At 51.8% G+C, this 16,259-nt stretch overlaps 1 protein-coding gene and 1 long non-coding RNA gene across 4 annotated transcripts in view; one reads left to right on the top strand and one right to left on the bottom strand.

Annotated features, from left to right (window-relative positions):
* LOC134957544 (uncharacterized) overlaps positions 1 to 3,646 on the bottom strand; it is a 221,689-nt gene extending 218,043 nt beyond the window's left edge. For both annotated transcript variants that reach the window (XR_010186654.1, XR_010186656.1), the window contains exon 1: positions 3,457 to 3,646. This is a non-coding gene — a long non-coding RNA (uncharacterized LOC134957544). The remainder of the gene's footprint in view (positions 1 to 3,456) is intronic.
* Positions 1 to 16,259, top strand: part of LOC134957542 (fatty-acid amide hydrolase 1-like) — a 175,313-nt gene that overhangs the window by 24,538 nt on the left and 134,516 nt on the right. The gene's annotated exons all lie outside the window — the stretch shown is intronic.

The raw sequence follows: 16,259 nt of genomic DNA, 5'->3' as shown, positions 1-16,259 counted from the left end.
TCGTAGCAAGAACTTTGTGGGCCCCATCGCAACATATTGAAGGGGTTCAGGGTATACCAAGATATATTGCAGACCCAAAGGCAACTTTTTTTTTTTAAGGACACCTATGTATCACCCAATGGTGAAAAATATATACAACACATGTAACTGTGACAGGGAAGGTGGCCCCTTTTAGCTCTGGGCCCCATAACAGCTGCACTCCCTGCACCTATGGTAGCTACGACCTTGTTCCAGGATCTGACAGCTCCAGGATCCCTACCACGGCTCCAACTGCCATGTGCGTCAGTGGAGACACCCTGTCCAACAGGCTCTTGTAGTTGTTTCCAGGCAGAGAGGGCATCCCCTCTTTAACCCCCATTGGGATACCAGCATTTCGTAGCTCGTTGGGGCTGCCGAGGACAGGAAAGGGGCTCAGCCCTCCCCCTGGTGCAGCTAGCAGTTCGAGCTCCGCCTGCTGTGTGCAGCCAGCACGCAGCACAGTGACCAACATGAATCGATGAAGTGCAGCACAGGCAAGGGGACACAAGAACTGGACTCCTGAGATTCATGAGGGTCCAGGGCCCCTCGGAATCTCAGTGCCTGTTACAAGTGTCCCCTTTGTCCCCCCGTCGCTGGGCCTGTTTACAAATAATGACAGACATATTGCCCCACATTATTAAATGCCCTAATACATGACAGACATAATGGCCCTAATGCTGGGTACGCACTGGTAGATATATCTGTAGATCAATTGATCTGCAGGTATATCTGCGGATGGACCGGGCAGTGTGTTGAGCATACACACTGCCTGATCCGTTGGCACTGATGTCACAAACTGGGCGGGCATTTACATACACCCGCCCAGTTCAGCGGTCAATCACCTCCAGCTGTTGCAGCATGTGTATGGGCGGTTGTCTGCCTGCACACACAGCGATGCGCCAATATATCACTAGATATATTGTCCGTCGGTTGTGCTGCAGGGCCGACGCGATATGTCTGTGAACGACAACGTTCACGGAGATATCGCTCGTACACACTAGCCGACAGACCAGCTATATATCGGCCAGTGTGAACGCACCATGACACATATGCCCCACATTATTACATTCCCTTATATACATGACAGACATAATGGCCCTGTTACACAGCGAGCCAATCTCTGTAACACTTTCGACTGCAATCCCCCACCACCTCCACAGCACTCACCCAGCTTGAGATAATAAACAGCCACGGCCAACGTAGGCTGAGCAGACAGACCGCAGCCAGTCACTCCACACACATAGGAAGAGTCTGGGACCTGGGTGAGCCGGGGAGGCAGCAGCAGCGGAGGCAGACATGCGTGGATTGCGGCCTCACACACGGCGCTCCACCACAAATATTTTCTGCCCTCCGGGACCTGGGAGAGCCAGGGAGGCAGCAGCAGCGAAGGCAGACATGCGCAGATCGCTCCCTCACACCATACTTGCCTACTTTTGGAAATTAATTTCAGGGAGATTCTAAATGGTATGAGAGGTCGCACAGCGCGCTGCTGAGCTGGCATGTCATGCTCCGCCTAAAGGATCTGTCTAGCTCCACCTATGGTCATGTCAATTGCAGCTCAGGGTGATATTATGCAGTGGCAGGTGGAAACTAAAGTGGCAATGTTCTATAGTACTTCCTGCTTCGCCTCATTAGCGAGGCGAAGCAGGAAGCTACATTGACAAGATGTATGAATATCTTGTCTGCCGAAGCAGCGGAATCAAATTTTCCCCTACGCGTCTAGTTTCCCTTCGTGGAGAGGACCTTGGCTGTGCAGTGCGCGATGACGTCATCGCGCACCGCACAGTAAATGACCTCTCCACGAACGCGTCTAGTTTCCCTTCCCAGCGGCCAGCGGCAGCAGGGGGACAGCGGGGGCCGGGGGGCACACACTGCAGCAGCGGATCTTGCCCTGGTGCGGCGCCCTCCGGATGGCGGCGCCCCGGGCAAAAATCCTGCTTGCCCGTGGCAAGATCCGCTACTGATGGGCAGTCGCCAAATATCGCCAATTTATGTGATCATTGACACTGATTGACTCCTCTCAACATGAGCCCTCTTGTGTTTTTATAACTTCCACTGTTCGAGCACACAGGAGTCAGTGCCACCTTACACACACAGGAGTGCCAGCCTACACACATAGGTCAGTGTCAGCCTACACACACACACGCAAACACACACACACACACACAGGGGAGTGCCAGCCTACACACATAGGTCAGTGCCAGCCTACACACATAGGTCAGTGCCAGCCTACACACATAGGTCAGTGCCAGCATACACACACATGTGGGGGAGTGCCAGGCTACACACACACACACACACACACACACACACACACACACACACACACACACACGGGAGTGCCAGCCTACACACACAGGGGAGTGCCATCTTATACACACACACACACACACATCAGTGCCAGCCTACACACACACACACGTCAGCCTACACACACACACACTCGGGGGAGTGCCAGCATACACACACACATGGGGGGGGGGGGCTACATACACGCACAGTGCCAGCCTACACACACATGGGGGAGTGCCAGCCTACACACACACAGGTCAGTGCCAGCCGACACACATAGGGGAGGAGTAGCAGCCTACACACACACACACACACACACACGGGGGAGTGCCAGCCTACACACACACACATGGGGGGAGTGCCAGCCTACACACACACACATGGGGGGAGTGCCAGCCTACACACACACGTCAGCCTACACACACACGGGGGAGTGCCAGCCTACACACACACACACACACGAGGGAGTGCCAGCCTACACACACACACACATCCACACACACACGGGGGAGTGCCAGCTTATACACACACAGGTCAGTGCCAGCCTACACACACATGGAGTGCCAGCCTACACACACATGGAGTGCCAGCCTACACACACACACACACACATGGAGTGCCAGCCTACACACACACACACACACACACACACACACACATGGAGTGGCAGCCTACACACACACACGGAGTGCCAGCCTACACACACACACACACACACACACACACATGGAGTGCCAGCCTACACACACACACACACACACACACACACACACACACACACACACATGGGGGGGGGGCTACATACACACACACACACACACACACACACACAGTCACACACACACACAGTGCCAGCCTACACACACATGGGGGAGTGCCAGCCTACACACACACAGGTCAGTGCCAGCCGACACACACATAGGGGAGGAGTAGCAGCCTACACACACGCACACACACACACACACACACACAAGTGCCAACTTACACAGACACATAGGGGTCAGTGCCAGTCTGCCCCCCCCCCCCCCCCATACACACAGATCAGTGCCAGCCAACCAACACACCACAGCACACAGGACAGTAGCAGCCTATACACAATGCCAGCCTATGAAGCTGCTGAGTTAGAACCATGTACTGTACACTGACCTTTGGAACGGCCACTCCTTCTCCTGCTCCAGCCTCTCCTCTGAGCTCCCAGTCACCCCAGACCGTCAAACTCCCCAGCAGACCAAAACTGCTTTCCGTGCCAGCTCCCCATCAACCCCCCCTTAAGGTCAATCTGCAGCTCCCAACATGAGGGGGAGAGAGGGAGATCCAATCGTGGGGGCGTGGGTAACATGTGGGAGGGCGGTGCAGCATCCCTGCTGAGCCGTGAAACTCAGCAGAGCTAAGGGTAAGGAATTATTCTTTCACTGGCAGCGTGCAGCACCGCCCTCTAGTGGCCGGCGCCCATAGGCAGCTGCCTAAAGCTGCCTAGTGGTGGCGCCGGCCCTGGGTCCGCCTGCTGAACTCCTGAACATTTACTGACTAGACGTACATGTAACTCACTTGCGTTCCTACCGTATACCTATCTGTGTGACTTTGCTTCCCCCCCCCACCTGCTTATCTGTTACCTACTTGGCTGTTGTATAGCAAACCGAAGACAAATTCCTAGTATACGCAAGTATACCTGGCCAATAAAGCTGATTCTGATTCTGATTCTGTTGTCTTCTGTGGACGTCCAGGCTTTTTGTGTTGCCAAGCTCACCAGTGTGTTCTTTTTTATTTCTCGGAATGTACCAATCTGTTGATTTGGCCACTCCTCAGGTTCCCGCCATCTCTCTGACTCACTGCATGCATATCAGCGTTTATTAACACGGTATGCATGAAGAAACTCACAAAGGACAGTTCTTGCAGTAAGAGCTGTCCTTTGCAATAATAGGACTTCTGGGTTTATGACCCGGAGTCCTATCTGCGCATGCATCGAGTGACGCACATACCGCGGGCGGTGCTGGGAGGCATCCAATTGGATCCCTCTCAAAGGGGCAGTGCGATTGAAGCCCATAGGCTTCTATTGGGCAGCACTATTTAAAGATAATGTGCCCACCGCATCCAAGCGGCTCCATCGCAGATGTGCACTCCTGGCGGGAGAGCACGGAGATGCTCATTATAGTGAATGGGGCACGTGCGCGTCACAGGTGCATGCGCGTCACGGACATGCGCGTGGCCCAGACACTGCGATGGGTGCGCCTAGGCGGGTGCGTCCAGGCACAGACGGTGCCACGATTAGCGTGGCTCCATCTGTAAATACCGTTAAATTAAAGCTGATAGTCTCCACTTTAAAACCAGGGGGGTCATTCCGAGTTGTTCGCTCGTTATTTTTTTCTCGCAACGGAGCGATTAGTCGCTAATGCGCAATGTCCGCAGTGCGACTGCGCCAAGTAAATTTGCTATGCAGTTAGGTATTTTACTCACGGCATTACGAGGTTTTTTCTTCGTTCTGGTGATCGTAGTGTGATTGACAGGAAGTGGGTGTTTCTGGGCGGAAACTGGCCGTTTTATGGGTGTGTGTGAAAAAACGCTGCCGTTTCTGGGAAAAACGCGGGAGTGGCTGGAGAAACGGAGGAGTGTCTGGGCGAACGCTGGGTGTGTTTGTGACGTCAAACCAGGAACGAAACTGACTGAACTGATCGCAGATGCCGAGTAAGTCTGGAGCTACTCAGAAACTGCTAAGAAGTGTCTATTCGCAATTCTGCTAATCTTTCGTTCGCAATTTTGATAAGCTAAGATTCACTCCCAGAAGGCGGCGGCTTAGCGTGTGCAAAGCTGCTAAAAGCAGCTTGCGAGCGAACAACTCGGAATGACCCCCCAGATCCATTATACAACTGTAGCTTGAATTTGTAGAGATGTGCGGCTGGCACTTTTCGTGTTTTGTGTTTTGGTTCTAATTCCCCGCTTGTGTTTTGGTTTTGAATTGGTTTTGCCAAAACCACCCTTTCGAGTTTTGGTTTTGGATCTGGATGATTTTTGAAAAAAACATAAAAACAGCTAAAATCACAGAATTTGTTGGTAATTTTGATCATACAGTATTACTAACCTCAATAACATTAATGTCCGTTCATTTCCAGTAAATTTTGACCACCTCACACCTCACAATCATGGGGGTCATTCCGAGTTGTTCGCTCGTTGCCGATTTTCGCTATATTGCGATCAGTCGCTTACTGCGCATGCGCAAGGTTCGCAGAGCGCATGCGCTTAGTTATTTTACACAAAAGTTAGGTATTTTACTCACGGCATAACAGGGATTTTTCATCGTTCTGGTGATTGTACTGTGATTGACAGGAAGTGGGTGTCTGAAGAAACGGGGGAGTCTCTGGCCGAACGCTGGGTGTGTTTGTGACGTCAAACCAGGAACGAAACTGACTGAACTGATCGCAATGGCTGAGTAAGTCTGAAGCTACTCAGAAACTGCTAAGAAATTTCTATTCGCAATTCTGCGAATCTTTCGTTCGCAATTCTGCTATGTTAAGATACACTCACAGAGGGCGGCGGCTTAGCGTGTGCAATGCTGCTAAAAGCAGCTAGCGAGCGAACAACTCAGAATGAGGGCCCTTGTTCACCAACATAGGCCAAAGCCTGGCTGGCTAAACTAAGCAACAGAAAAGCGGCACAAACACACGGCAGTTATTTCTGTTTAAAAATGTTTTACAAATTAGTACTGTATTAGCAATAACCAATCAAACCAATAGAAAACAATCCAACACAGAAATTTAGTCAGAATCGTGTGTACAATATCATTGCTCTGAAGTAGTTACCAAACAGCAAATAAAAAAAAAAACCTAAACCAGGTGTAAAATAGCAACAGTGGACATTGATGCCCCCTACACAAGTGCACATGCCCCCAGCACATGCCTATTCTCAGTGCCCAGTCTGTACCTCCCTCCTGGGGGCCCTGGGTCACTGATGACTGGCACCCTGTGCCCATGTAAAGCCCCAATCAGCCATTTTGTCTAGCAGCTCCCCAAATTCTACCTAATCACAAAAAAACAGCATTATGTACCTGCGTAGGACAGTGCGGAATACTTTGGGACACGCAGTTAAATACTGACCAGGTAACAGTGCTGGTTGGATACAGTGCGGGTCAGACACAGTGCAGGTTGGATACAAAGCGGGTCAGGTACAATGCAGGTTACAGTGTGGGTCAGATACAGTGCAGGTGGATACAAGGCAGGTCGGATACAGTCTAGATGGAATTCATTGCGGGTTGTATATAGTGCAGATTGCACACAATGCAAGTCGGATACAGTGCAGGTCGGTGCGTGGGTTGGATATAGTGCACGTTGGCTACAGCGTAATGTCGGATACAGTGCAAGATACAGTACAGGTCGGATACAGTGCAGGTAAGAGTGTGGGTTGGGTACAGTGTGTGGGTTGGATACAGTGTAGGCTACAGTGCAGGTTGGATACAGTGTGTGTTGCATACAGTGAGGGTTGGCTACAGTGCAAGGTCAAATACAGTGCGCGTCGGATACAGTGCGAGATAAAGTGCAGGTCAGATACTGTATGGGTCGCATACATTGTGAGTTGTATATATTGTGGGTCAGATACAGCGTGGGCCAGATAAAGTGCAGGTTACAGTGCGGATCAAATACAGTGTATGTTGGATACAGCGCAGGTTGAATACAGTGTGGGTTGGATATAGAGCAGGTCAAATACAGTGTTTGTTGGATACAGTGCGGGTCGAATACAATGCGGATCGGGTGCAGTGTAGGTTGGATACAGCATGGGTTTCAGTGCAGGTCAAATACAATGTGGGTCGGATACAGTGTTGTTCAGATACAGCATGGGTTACAGTGCAGGTTGGATACAGCATGGGTTTCAGTGCAGGTCACATACAATGTGGGTCGGATACAGTGTTTGTCAGATACAGCATGGGTTACAGTGCAGGTCAGATACAGTGCAGGTAAGATACACCAATAGCACACTTACTGTGACAGAGGGTCCCCAGTGCAGGGTTGTCAGCAGTGTTTTCAGTGTGGTGGTGCCAGCAGTGTCGGCAATTGCGGGAGTGCTGGAGGTGTCTTCAGTACAGGGGTGCCGGCAGTGTCGGCAATGCGGGAGTGCCGGAGTTGTCCTCAGTGCAGGAGTGCTGGCAGAGTCCTCAGTGCAGGTGTGCCAGCAGTGTTGGCAATGCGGGAGTGCTGGAGTTGTCCTCAGTGCAGGAATTCAGGGGTGCCGGCAGTGTCGGCAGTGTGGGAGTGCCAGAAATGTCCTCGGTGCAGGGGTGCCTGCAGTGTCGGCAGTGTGGGAGGTGTCCTCAGTGCTGGAGTGCTGGCAGTGTCCCTAGTGCAGGGTGTCGGCAGCGTGGGAGTGCTGGCAGTGTCCTCAGTGCAGGGGTGCCGGCAGTGTTGGCAATGCGGGAGTACCGGAGGTGTCCTCAGTGCAGGGGTGCCGGCAGTGTCAGCAATGCGGGAGTGCTGGATTTGTCCTCAGTGCAGGAGTTCAGGGGTGTGGCAGTGTCGGCAGTGTGGGAGTGCCGGAAGTGTCCTCAGTGCAGGGGTGCCGGCAGTGTCGGCAATGCGGTAGTGCTGGAGGTATCCTCAGTGCAGGAGTTCAGGGATGTGGCAGTGTCGGCAGTGTGGGAGAGCCGGAAGTGTCCTCAGTGCAGGAGTTCAGGTGTGCCAGCAGTTTCAGCAGTATGGGAGAGCTGAAAGTGTCCTCAGTGCAGGGGTGCTGGCAGTGTCAGCAGTGCGGGCGGCGGCGCTATTAGCGCTGTGCGGGCATCCATCTTGGGGCCATTGTAGCCTATGGGGAAACACTGACTGGCTAAGAGCCATGACAGACAGGTCTCTCAGCCAATCAGTGGCCTTCCATAGGTTACTATGGAGACCAGCGTCCGAGGCAAAACCTCAGGATGTGACAGTGGAATCGTGAGGTTTTGTCTCGATTGGGGATCCGGGGCAAGCAGGGACATCCGAGCTGTGGCTCGGATGGCCCCGGATCCCCTAGGTTCGGGGGGGGGGGTTCGGTTTGCAGATAATTTGTTCATATACCAAGACACACAATCGAAGGACAAACACGCACAGGACCTGGTGCACCGAAATGGACTATTTTGCGTGACTGCTGCAATTGTGTATGATGACACATCTGTATATGGATCTAACTGTATATTATCTGTGCCCTCTCAATGTAATGCTTTTCAAATCTGCCTCTGTGTTCATTTATGCTTGTGAGTGGTCTGGTCCAAATTCCAGAAATAATCAAGGTTCCCGCTTCTCCGTTGCTCCATGCCACTGCTGCAGATAGCTATCCCTGTCTATACATAGGCAGACAAGTCTGGAGAGGAGATGGTGTCTGCAGCTCTGCATTATAGATGGTTTAGTAATATTACGGCAGATGGAGCTGGAGTGAGGTACTGTCCTGTGTCAGACAACCAACATTATACAGTGTATAAGCTATATACTGATGTGACCCTGCCCATCTTGCAGTCTAATCGAGGCAATTGTGATTTATATGCCAAGATTAGCATGCCCGCAGATGTGCGCAGCCTCCATGGTGCATAAACTCCAGCAAACAGATCACCACCTGCCGCAATCACGGCATATTCATGTTCATCGGTAAAATGAATGCGGGCACATCTGTAGTTATACGTGACACCCCATTAGTGTAACCTCCTGTAATGATATATATGGGCCGTATCAGTGTAACATAGTAACATAGTAACTAAGGTTGAAAAAAGACAATTGTCCATCGAGTTCAACCTATTTGTGGTCTCCTATGCAGTCTTATTATAGGACTAGTTATTTTTATGTTAGGACTAGTTATATTAACTATAATGCGTGCCTACGCACCATAACCCTGAATATCTTGATGCAATAGGAATTTAACCCATTCTTAAAGGTGTTGACTGAGTCCACAGTTACTACTCTCTCAGGCAGGGAATTCCAAACACATATGGTCCTTAAGCTTCACACGTCAGATGCATCCACGCGCCACTCAAGCACACTTATATTATTAAATAAAGACACAACAACTGTAATTGGCGTGACTGAGAGGAAGGCCTATTAATACTAAAACTAAAATGCAGACTTCCCTTTCTAACTAACGTGGCGGGGAGAAGAACGGTTAAACATGATAAAAAATCGTAACATGGGTGATCAATATTATAATACAGAAAAAATTAGCAACAAAAAACATATGTGTGAGGGAGCCTTCTGCCCCAGATGTTCCGGGATCGGCCTCCTGCCTCCATCCCAGACATCGGAACTCAAAAATTCCAAGGACAGGGGTCGACCTTCTGCCACTACCCCTGCCCACCAACAGTTGTAGGTACACTCCGCTCTTAGTGGGAAAAAACTGGGCCACCGGCCCCGACATCCACATATGTTTATATCTATCATATGGACCCACCTGGTAAAGTGATGCCCTTAAATTAATTATAAAAATATAAAATTTACCTAAAGTACACCCGAACTTACTAACATTGAAGTCCTAAGTTAAACTAAAATAACCGTACAGAAACCGGCCAACTGCCAGGTTACCAACCTGCCACCACCACCGAGCTAAAAACAGAACACTACGTAAGCAAAACAGAACACTATCTAAAGAGACCTCACTCAACTTGACTAAACCAAAACAGAAAAATGATCTAAAGAGACCTAAGGACCCAAAGAATGTTCTCCAAGAAGACCAGCATACCCGCCGGCGACAAATGCACCCCGTCAGACCAATACTGCGTCGGATCACGGTAGGAAATCCTACCGTGCGTCACGACAAGCCCGCCATGCTGGAGGACAGCCCGACCGACCACCGAATTGACCCGCCTCCAAACCAGGTCAATCGCCCCGGGGTTAAAGGCTCCGCGCCAAGACCTCCGAGGGACAATGTCTGACAAGAGGATCAGGCAAAATGGCCAGTCTGCCATAAGCTCCAACAGTTGATGCCTGATCTCGAGGCGAATGTCGAGCCCAGTGCGGCGTACCAGATCATTGCCCCCCAGATGCAAGACCAGAAAAAGCAGATACCCGAATCGGCCAACTGCCGACCTCAGCCAATCCCGCAGGCCGTCCCAGCGGAGGCCTCTACGCCCCAACCAGCGCACAGCCTGCAGCTCCGGGAACCGTATCGTGTCGCAAGCCAGAGCCGACACAGACAGCCAGTAGACATAGGAATGGCCGACAAACCATATAAAGTGCGGATCTAGCCGCTGTCCTGCAAAAGAAGGGTGTGAGGAAGGTTAATAAAAACGAAAATGTAGGTAGAACAAGAAAAATGGGTAACCTAATCTGCTACCCTAACCGGGGGGATGGGGGTGGGGGGGGGGTAGGTGGATCGCCCAATTTGACTTGAGGCAAAAACGCAAACCTTCGTCAGCCGGCAAAAGCCGTAATTAAAACCAACGATAAAACAAAAAATCCTCAAGGCCGCCGCAATCGCAAAGTGCAACTGCGATGAGCGGCTAATCCTCAAAAGGGCGCACTGGGAGGAAAAGGTCTGATATAGCGTCTGACTGCACCAGACCTCCACCTACCCAGTGCCCGGACTTCGACTTCGGACCAACCCACCGCAGCGGCTGCCAAAGCAGCGCCGATGCGGAAAGAGTGAGTCCCATAGTCGGCCGGAGTTAGACCCAGGTATAAAATACAACGCCCCAAAACTGACCGGAATTGATACCTAGTCAACGGGGAACCGTCACAATGGACGAGCAACCAGGGAGGCGTTGGAGGCCGTACGGACGAATAAGACCGGGCCGCGAGAACTGGACAAATGCCCCGCACATGAGCCCGACCCATTCGAACCCACTGTCCCCTGCCGACTACGTCAGTCTTGGAGCACTGAATCCTACAACACAAACCGTCGGGGCGCACGACGACGTGGGCTGCCAGCATGGGCGAGGCAGAAGTCCGAGAAACGGACACCAACTTGCCCACCCTGAACGCACCGTGGAAGGCCATCGTAAAGGCCACCATGAAGAGGCGAACCTCGTACCCCGAAGAGCAAATACTCTGTAGGGATCCCAAAATTCGCCTCAGCAAAGAACCAGTGATCGGCTGTCGAGTATCCGGCCGGGGCAGGATCGCCCGAGCCCAACCTTTCAACACCCTCCGGAGGAAAAAGGACTTAGTAAAATCCTCCTCCCCCCGAAGTTGCAGAAAGTAAGATATACCCGCAAGAACCCTACCAACATACGCCCGTGAAATCCCGTCGGTGTACAAAACCCAGATGAAATCTAAAAGTAAGTCGTGAGAGGTCTTACCACTCTGGCCTCTCTCCAAGCGGAAGTGACTCCACCGTTCCCAGGCGGCCCGATAAAAGTAGGAGGGGCCAACAACCTGTATGCTAAATCCTCCAAGCCGGGCGGATAATCTGCCACACATAAACAGGACATGATTCCCCTTGGATTAGAGCTGCAGAAGCCAAGCACCGAAACCGCTGCCAGTCGCCGCGAGAAAGGGCATCAGCTATTTTGTTACGCACGCCCGGGACGCTCGCAACGTAATGTTGTTCACCAAGCATAGAAAGACTATCTGCGCAAGGACCCTCAGGACAGGCAAAGACGTGGATTTCTGTTGGTTTATGACAAAAACCACGCCCAGATTGTCGCACCAGAAGATAACCTGTTTGTTACGCAGGGCATCGCACCACAATTCCAATGCGACCAGAATGGAATAAATTTCCAGTAACAGCATGTTTGTCGTGAGGCCCTCGCTAAGCCAGGAACGCGGCCAAGGACACGCGCACCATCGGCCAGCAAAATAAGCCCCGAACCCGAAAGCACCAGAGGCATCTGTGAAAAGCTCCAGGGATGGGCTAGCCACGACCGCCTCCTGCCAAATACAGACGCCGTTGAAACAAACTAAAAATTCGTCCCAAATACGTAAATCTCTCCGGATTTCGAGAGATAACCTAAGGAAATAATGTGGACGCCTAATCCCAACTGTCGCTCGCTCCAATTTTCTACAGAAAACTCTACCCATGGGGATGACCTTGCAAGCAAAGTTAAACAGGCCCAATAAGGATTGAGCCTGCTTTAGAGTAAGCTTGCCCGCAGCTAATGCATAGAGGACACCATCGTGAAGACGCGCAATGCTATCCGCCAAAAAAGCGGTGGTCCGCCCCAGTCCCCCCGGTACGGAGGATAACAAGGGAGCCACCGCCGACACGACAGCGGCACAAATGGTGGACAAGACGGTGGCGTCCACCAAGGGTGCAGCCGCCGTGGCAGGCGCTCTAAGATCAGACCCGACACGCGAGTCGCGCGCCCCACGCGAGGTTCGCAAACCTCCCGTCGGGAGCAAGGACCCGGATGATCCCTCACTATCGGGTACCACGGCACATCTGGTCTGCTGTGATACGCCCCGGCCGAACCGCCTGCGCCGCGACCTCATCCTATCCTGAGAATTAGCCCCAGGATGAGAAGCCGGAGAGTCATCACTACTAGAGAGAGGCAGCGCAACGTCAGACTGAGGGGTGTCTGCTGCAGCGTTGGAAGCAGACGTCTGGACGCGGGGAGGGCTAGATCGCTTGCCACCTGCCTGCGCACGCCGCCCCCATATGGGGTGAGTGACCGGCAGCTGAGACCCCAGCCTGGGACCGTCAGGGGTCGCGCGGCCACGGCTAGCGGTAGTACTAAGTGGCATGCGTGCCAACCCGAAAGGGGCTGACGCCACGGGTCCAACCACGGCAGGAGAGGCCAGGTGGCCCGTCCCACCGCGGGCGGACGCGGCACGCCCCCAGCCGACAGGCCCTGCAATGACCACTGATGGCAGCAGGCCATCCGCAGCCGCAGAGCGGGCGCTTCGCCCCGCCCTGCCACGGGAGGGCACTGGCCGGACATGAGTGTGCACCTGGGGAACAGGAGTAGGCCTCATATGGGCCCCTCTATTGGCTGCATTAAAACTGGCACGCGCGCGCTGCGCAGACCCCTGGCATCCGGCAGCCGCGCAACCCCCCGCCCTCCCAATGGGTGACACAGTGTGTGCGGTATGGGGGCTGCCCCCCCTAGCGGGAGACAGCCGCCGATGCGCAGTGCGGGAACGCGGTCCGGGCCCCACGCAACTTATGTGGCCGCAAGCCGCCCCGAGCGGCTGATCCAGGGACAGCAGGACACCGTTCCTGGCAGGCCACCTCGGACGGCCGTGGACCCCCTGCGCTCCGTCCAGCGCCGCAGTCAGCGGTGGTGACGGAGACGGGGAGCGAGGACGCTGGGGAGCACGGGCGGGTGACCGAGCCCGGCCGCGCACGACCAGAGTCTCCCATGCAGAAGGCGCGTCAGGTCTCCCCCGTGTCGGCTGGACAACAGCAGAGTCCATGAGCCGTGTGGGGAGACCAGCGCTGCGCCGTGGTCTGGACATGAGTAGAAAGGGGGGGGGGATGTCAAGAATAGGACAGGCAGCGGGAATAGGGTAGTAGAGGGGGATAGAAGAAAACATCAGGGAGAGGATAGAAGGGAGAATATAGGAAGAAAAAGAAATAAAGAGCTAGGAAAAGGAAAGGATTATAGGAATTGAAGTAGATATTAACAAAATGAAGTACTTAGCAGTTCCACGATAAAAACTGGCAAGAGGCAGGAAGTCCCCAGTCAGCAGCCTATATTTAAGACAGTCCAGCCCCTATCCATGCTCCAGCCAATCAAGATTCAGAAGTTTTCCCTTCGTTCCTCCCACCACAAAATATTAACCCCTTCCAAGCCAAGGTGATGCACTGAGAGGCGCGCCGCAAGCCCAGACGGTGAGCTTATGCTGCTCGGTCACATTTATGCTCTACACAGTCTTACTGTGAAAAAAACATTTTGCCTCAATGTGCGGAAACTCCTCTCCTCTAACCTAAGCGAGTGACCATGTGTCCTCTGTGCTGATCTTATAGAAAACAGGTCCCTCCCAAGCTCTGTGCATTGACCCCTTATATATTTGTAGATGTTGATCATGTCCACTCTTAGTCTCCTCTTTTCCAATGTAAACATGCCTAGCCTTGCAAGCCTTTCCTCGTATTCCAGCGTCTCCATGCCCTTGATTAGTTTGGTCGCCCGCCTCTGAACCTTTTCTAGCTCCAGGATATCCTTTTTGTAATATGGTGCCCAAAATTGCACACAGTATTCAAGATGAGGCCTCACTAGTGATTTATATAATGGGAGTATAATACTCTCGTCCCTTGCATCAATTCCCCACTTTTTACATGCTAATTCCTTATTAGCCTTCTTTGCTGCAATCCTACTTTGGGTACTGCTGCTTAATTTGTTATCTATGTGAACCCCTAAGTCTTTTTCCTGTACAGAATCCCCTAATATTACCCCCTTTAGTATGTAGGTGTTATTTTTGGTCTTGCCCCCACAGTGCATTACCTTACACTTGTCTGTGTTTAATCTTATTCTCCATTTTGCTGCCCATTGTTCCAGTTTAGTTAAGTCGTTCTGAAGAGACTCAGCATCCCCCTCCGTATTTATAACCTTACACAATTTGGTATCGTCTGCGAAAATTGATACCATGCTCTCTAGACCTACTGTTAGGTCGTTGATGAAAATGTTGAACAAAAGTGGTCCAAGTACAGACCCTTGTGGCACACCACTTAGTACTTTAGTCCAATTTGAAAATGATCCATTGACCACAATGCGCTGCTCCCTATTATCTAACCAATTACTTACCTAAGTGCATATTGTGCTCCCTAGCCCTATTTCTTGTAGCTTGTAGATAAGACGCATGTGTGGTACAGTGTCGAAAGCTTTGGCAAAGTCTAAAAAGATTATATCCACCTCCTTACCCTGATCCAGGTTCGCACTTACTGTTTCATAAAAGCTAAATAAGTTGGTCTGACATGATCTGACCTTCACAAATCCATGTTGGTTCCTTTTAATGACCTTATTTGCTTCAAGGAACTTTTGAATACTGTCCCTTAGAATACCTTCCAATACGTTCCCCACTATAGATGTAAGACTAACTGGTCTATAATATCCTGGTTTAGCTTTGCTCCCCTTTTTAAATATCGGCACTACCTCCGCTATACACCAGTCTTTGGGAACCATACCTGATTTAACCGAATCCATGAAGATCAAAAATAGAGGTCTTGCTAGTTCAGCGTGCAGCTCCATAAGAACCCTTGGGTAAATTCCATCAGGACCATAGTTATAAACATTTGTGCATAAAAAAAAACTGTAGGAATACTAAAGTTTATGGAGGTACCCGGGTATCCCTCACAAAGGGACAAAGTCATACAGAGCAGTGTGAGGGATTTGTCTCTGAGGAGAGGGGCGGAGTGATTAGTCCTGTCAGGAGAAGTCTCCTGAGGTAGCTGGGAGAGAGGGGAATCGCCTTCCTCTTGGAAGGAGAGGCTTGTAGTTGGGAGCAAACGCTGTCCTCACTGAATGTTCTGAACAGCTCAGCCAGTTCCTGTGGAACAGCTCTGTCAGCTGGGCATCACATTGCAATTACTTGGCAACATTATTCTTGCAGTATTAGCCAAGCCCAAGTACAGTAAAAGCTGTAAACAAGTAAGTTCTCAGAGCTTAGGGGGTCATTCTGCCCCTTTCACGCGCTGCGGTTCATCGCAGCGGTGTGAACGGGTCGGAACTGCGCATGCACGGCGGGCGCAGCGACGCCGTGTATGAAGAAAGCGGTCGCAGCGGTGACCGCAAGAAGATTGATGGGAGGAAGGCGTTCCGGGGCGTCAACTCACCGTTTTCCGGGCGTGGAGATCCAAACGCAGGCGTGTCCAGGCGTTTGGAGGGCGGATGTCTGGCGTCAATTCCGGGACCTTCATCGCTGGATCCATCGCACAGGGTAAGTAACTGCAGGGCTAGTCTTGTTTTACACAAAACTTTTTTAGCATAGCAGGGCTGCACAAGCGATCGCAGCCCTGCTATGCTAAAATACACCCCCATAGGCAGCGTTTAGTTGATCGCACGAGCAGCAAAAAGTTGCTACATGCGATCAACTCAGAATGACCCACTCAGTTCATAAAGACATCAGACATTTCTC

The sequence above is a fragment of the Pseudophryne corroboree genome, chromosome 9 (assembly GCF_028390025.1).
Source record: "Pseudophryne corroboree isolate aPseCor3 chromosome 9, aPseCor3.hap2, whole genome shotgun sequence".
In the NCBI taxonomy this organism is placed as follows: domain Eukaryota; kingdom Metazoa; phylum Chordata; class Amphibia; order Anura; family Myobatrachidae; genus Pseudophryne; species Pseudophryne corroboree.
The sequence above is the reverse complement of the archived record's forward strand: the minus strand, read 5'-3'. Positions and strand labels throughout refer to the sequence as shown.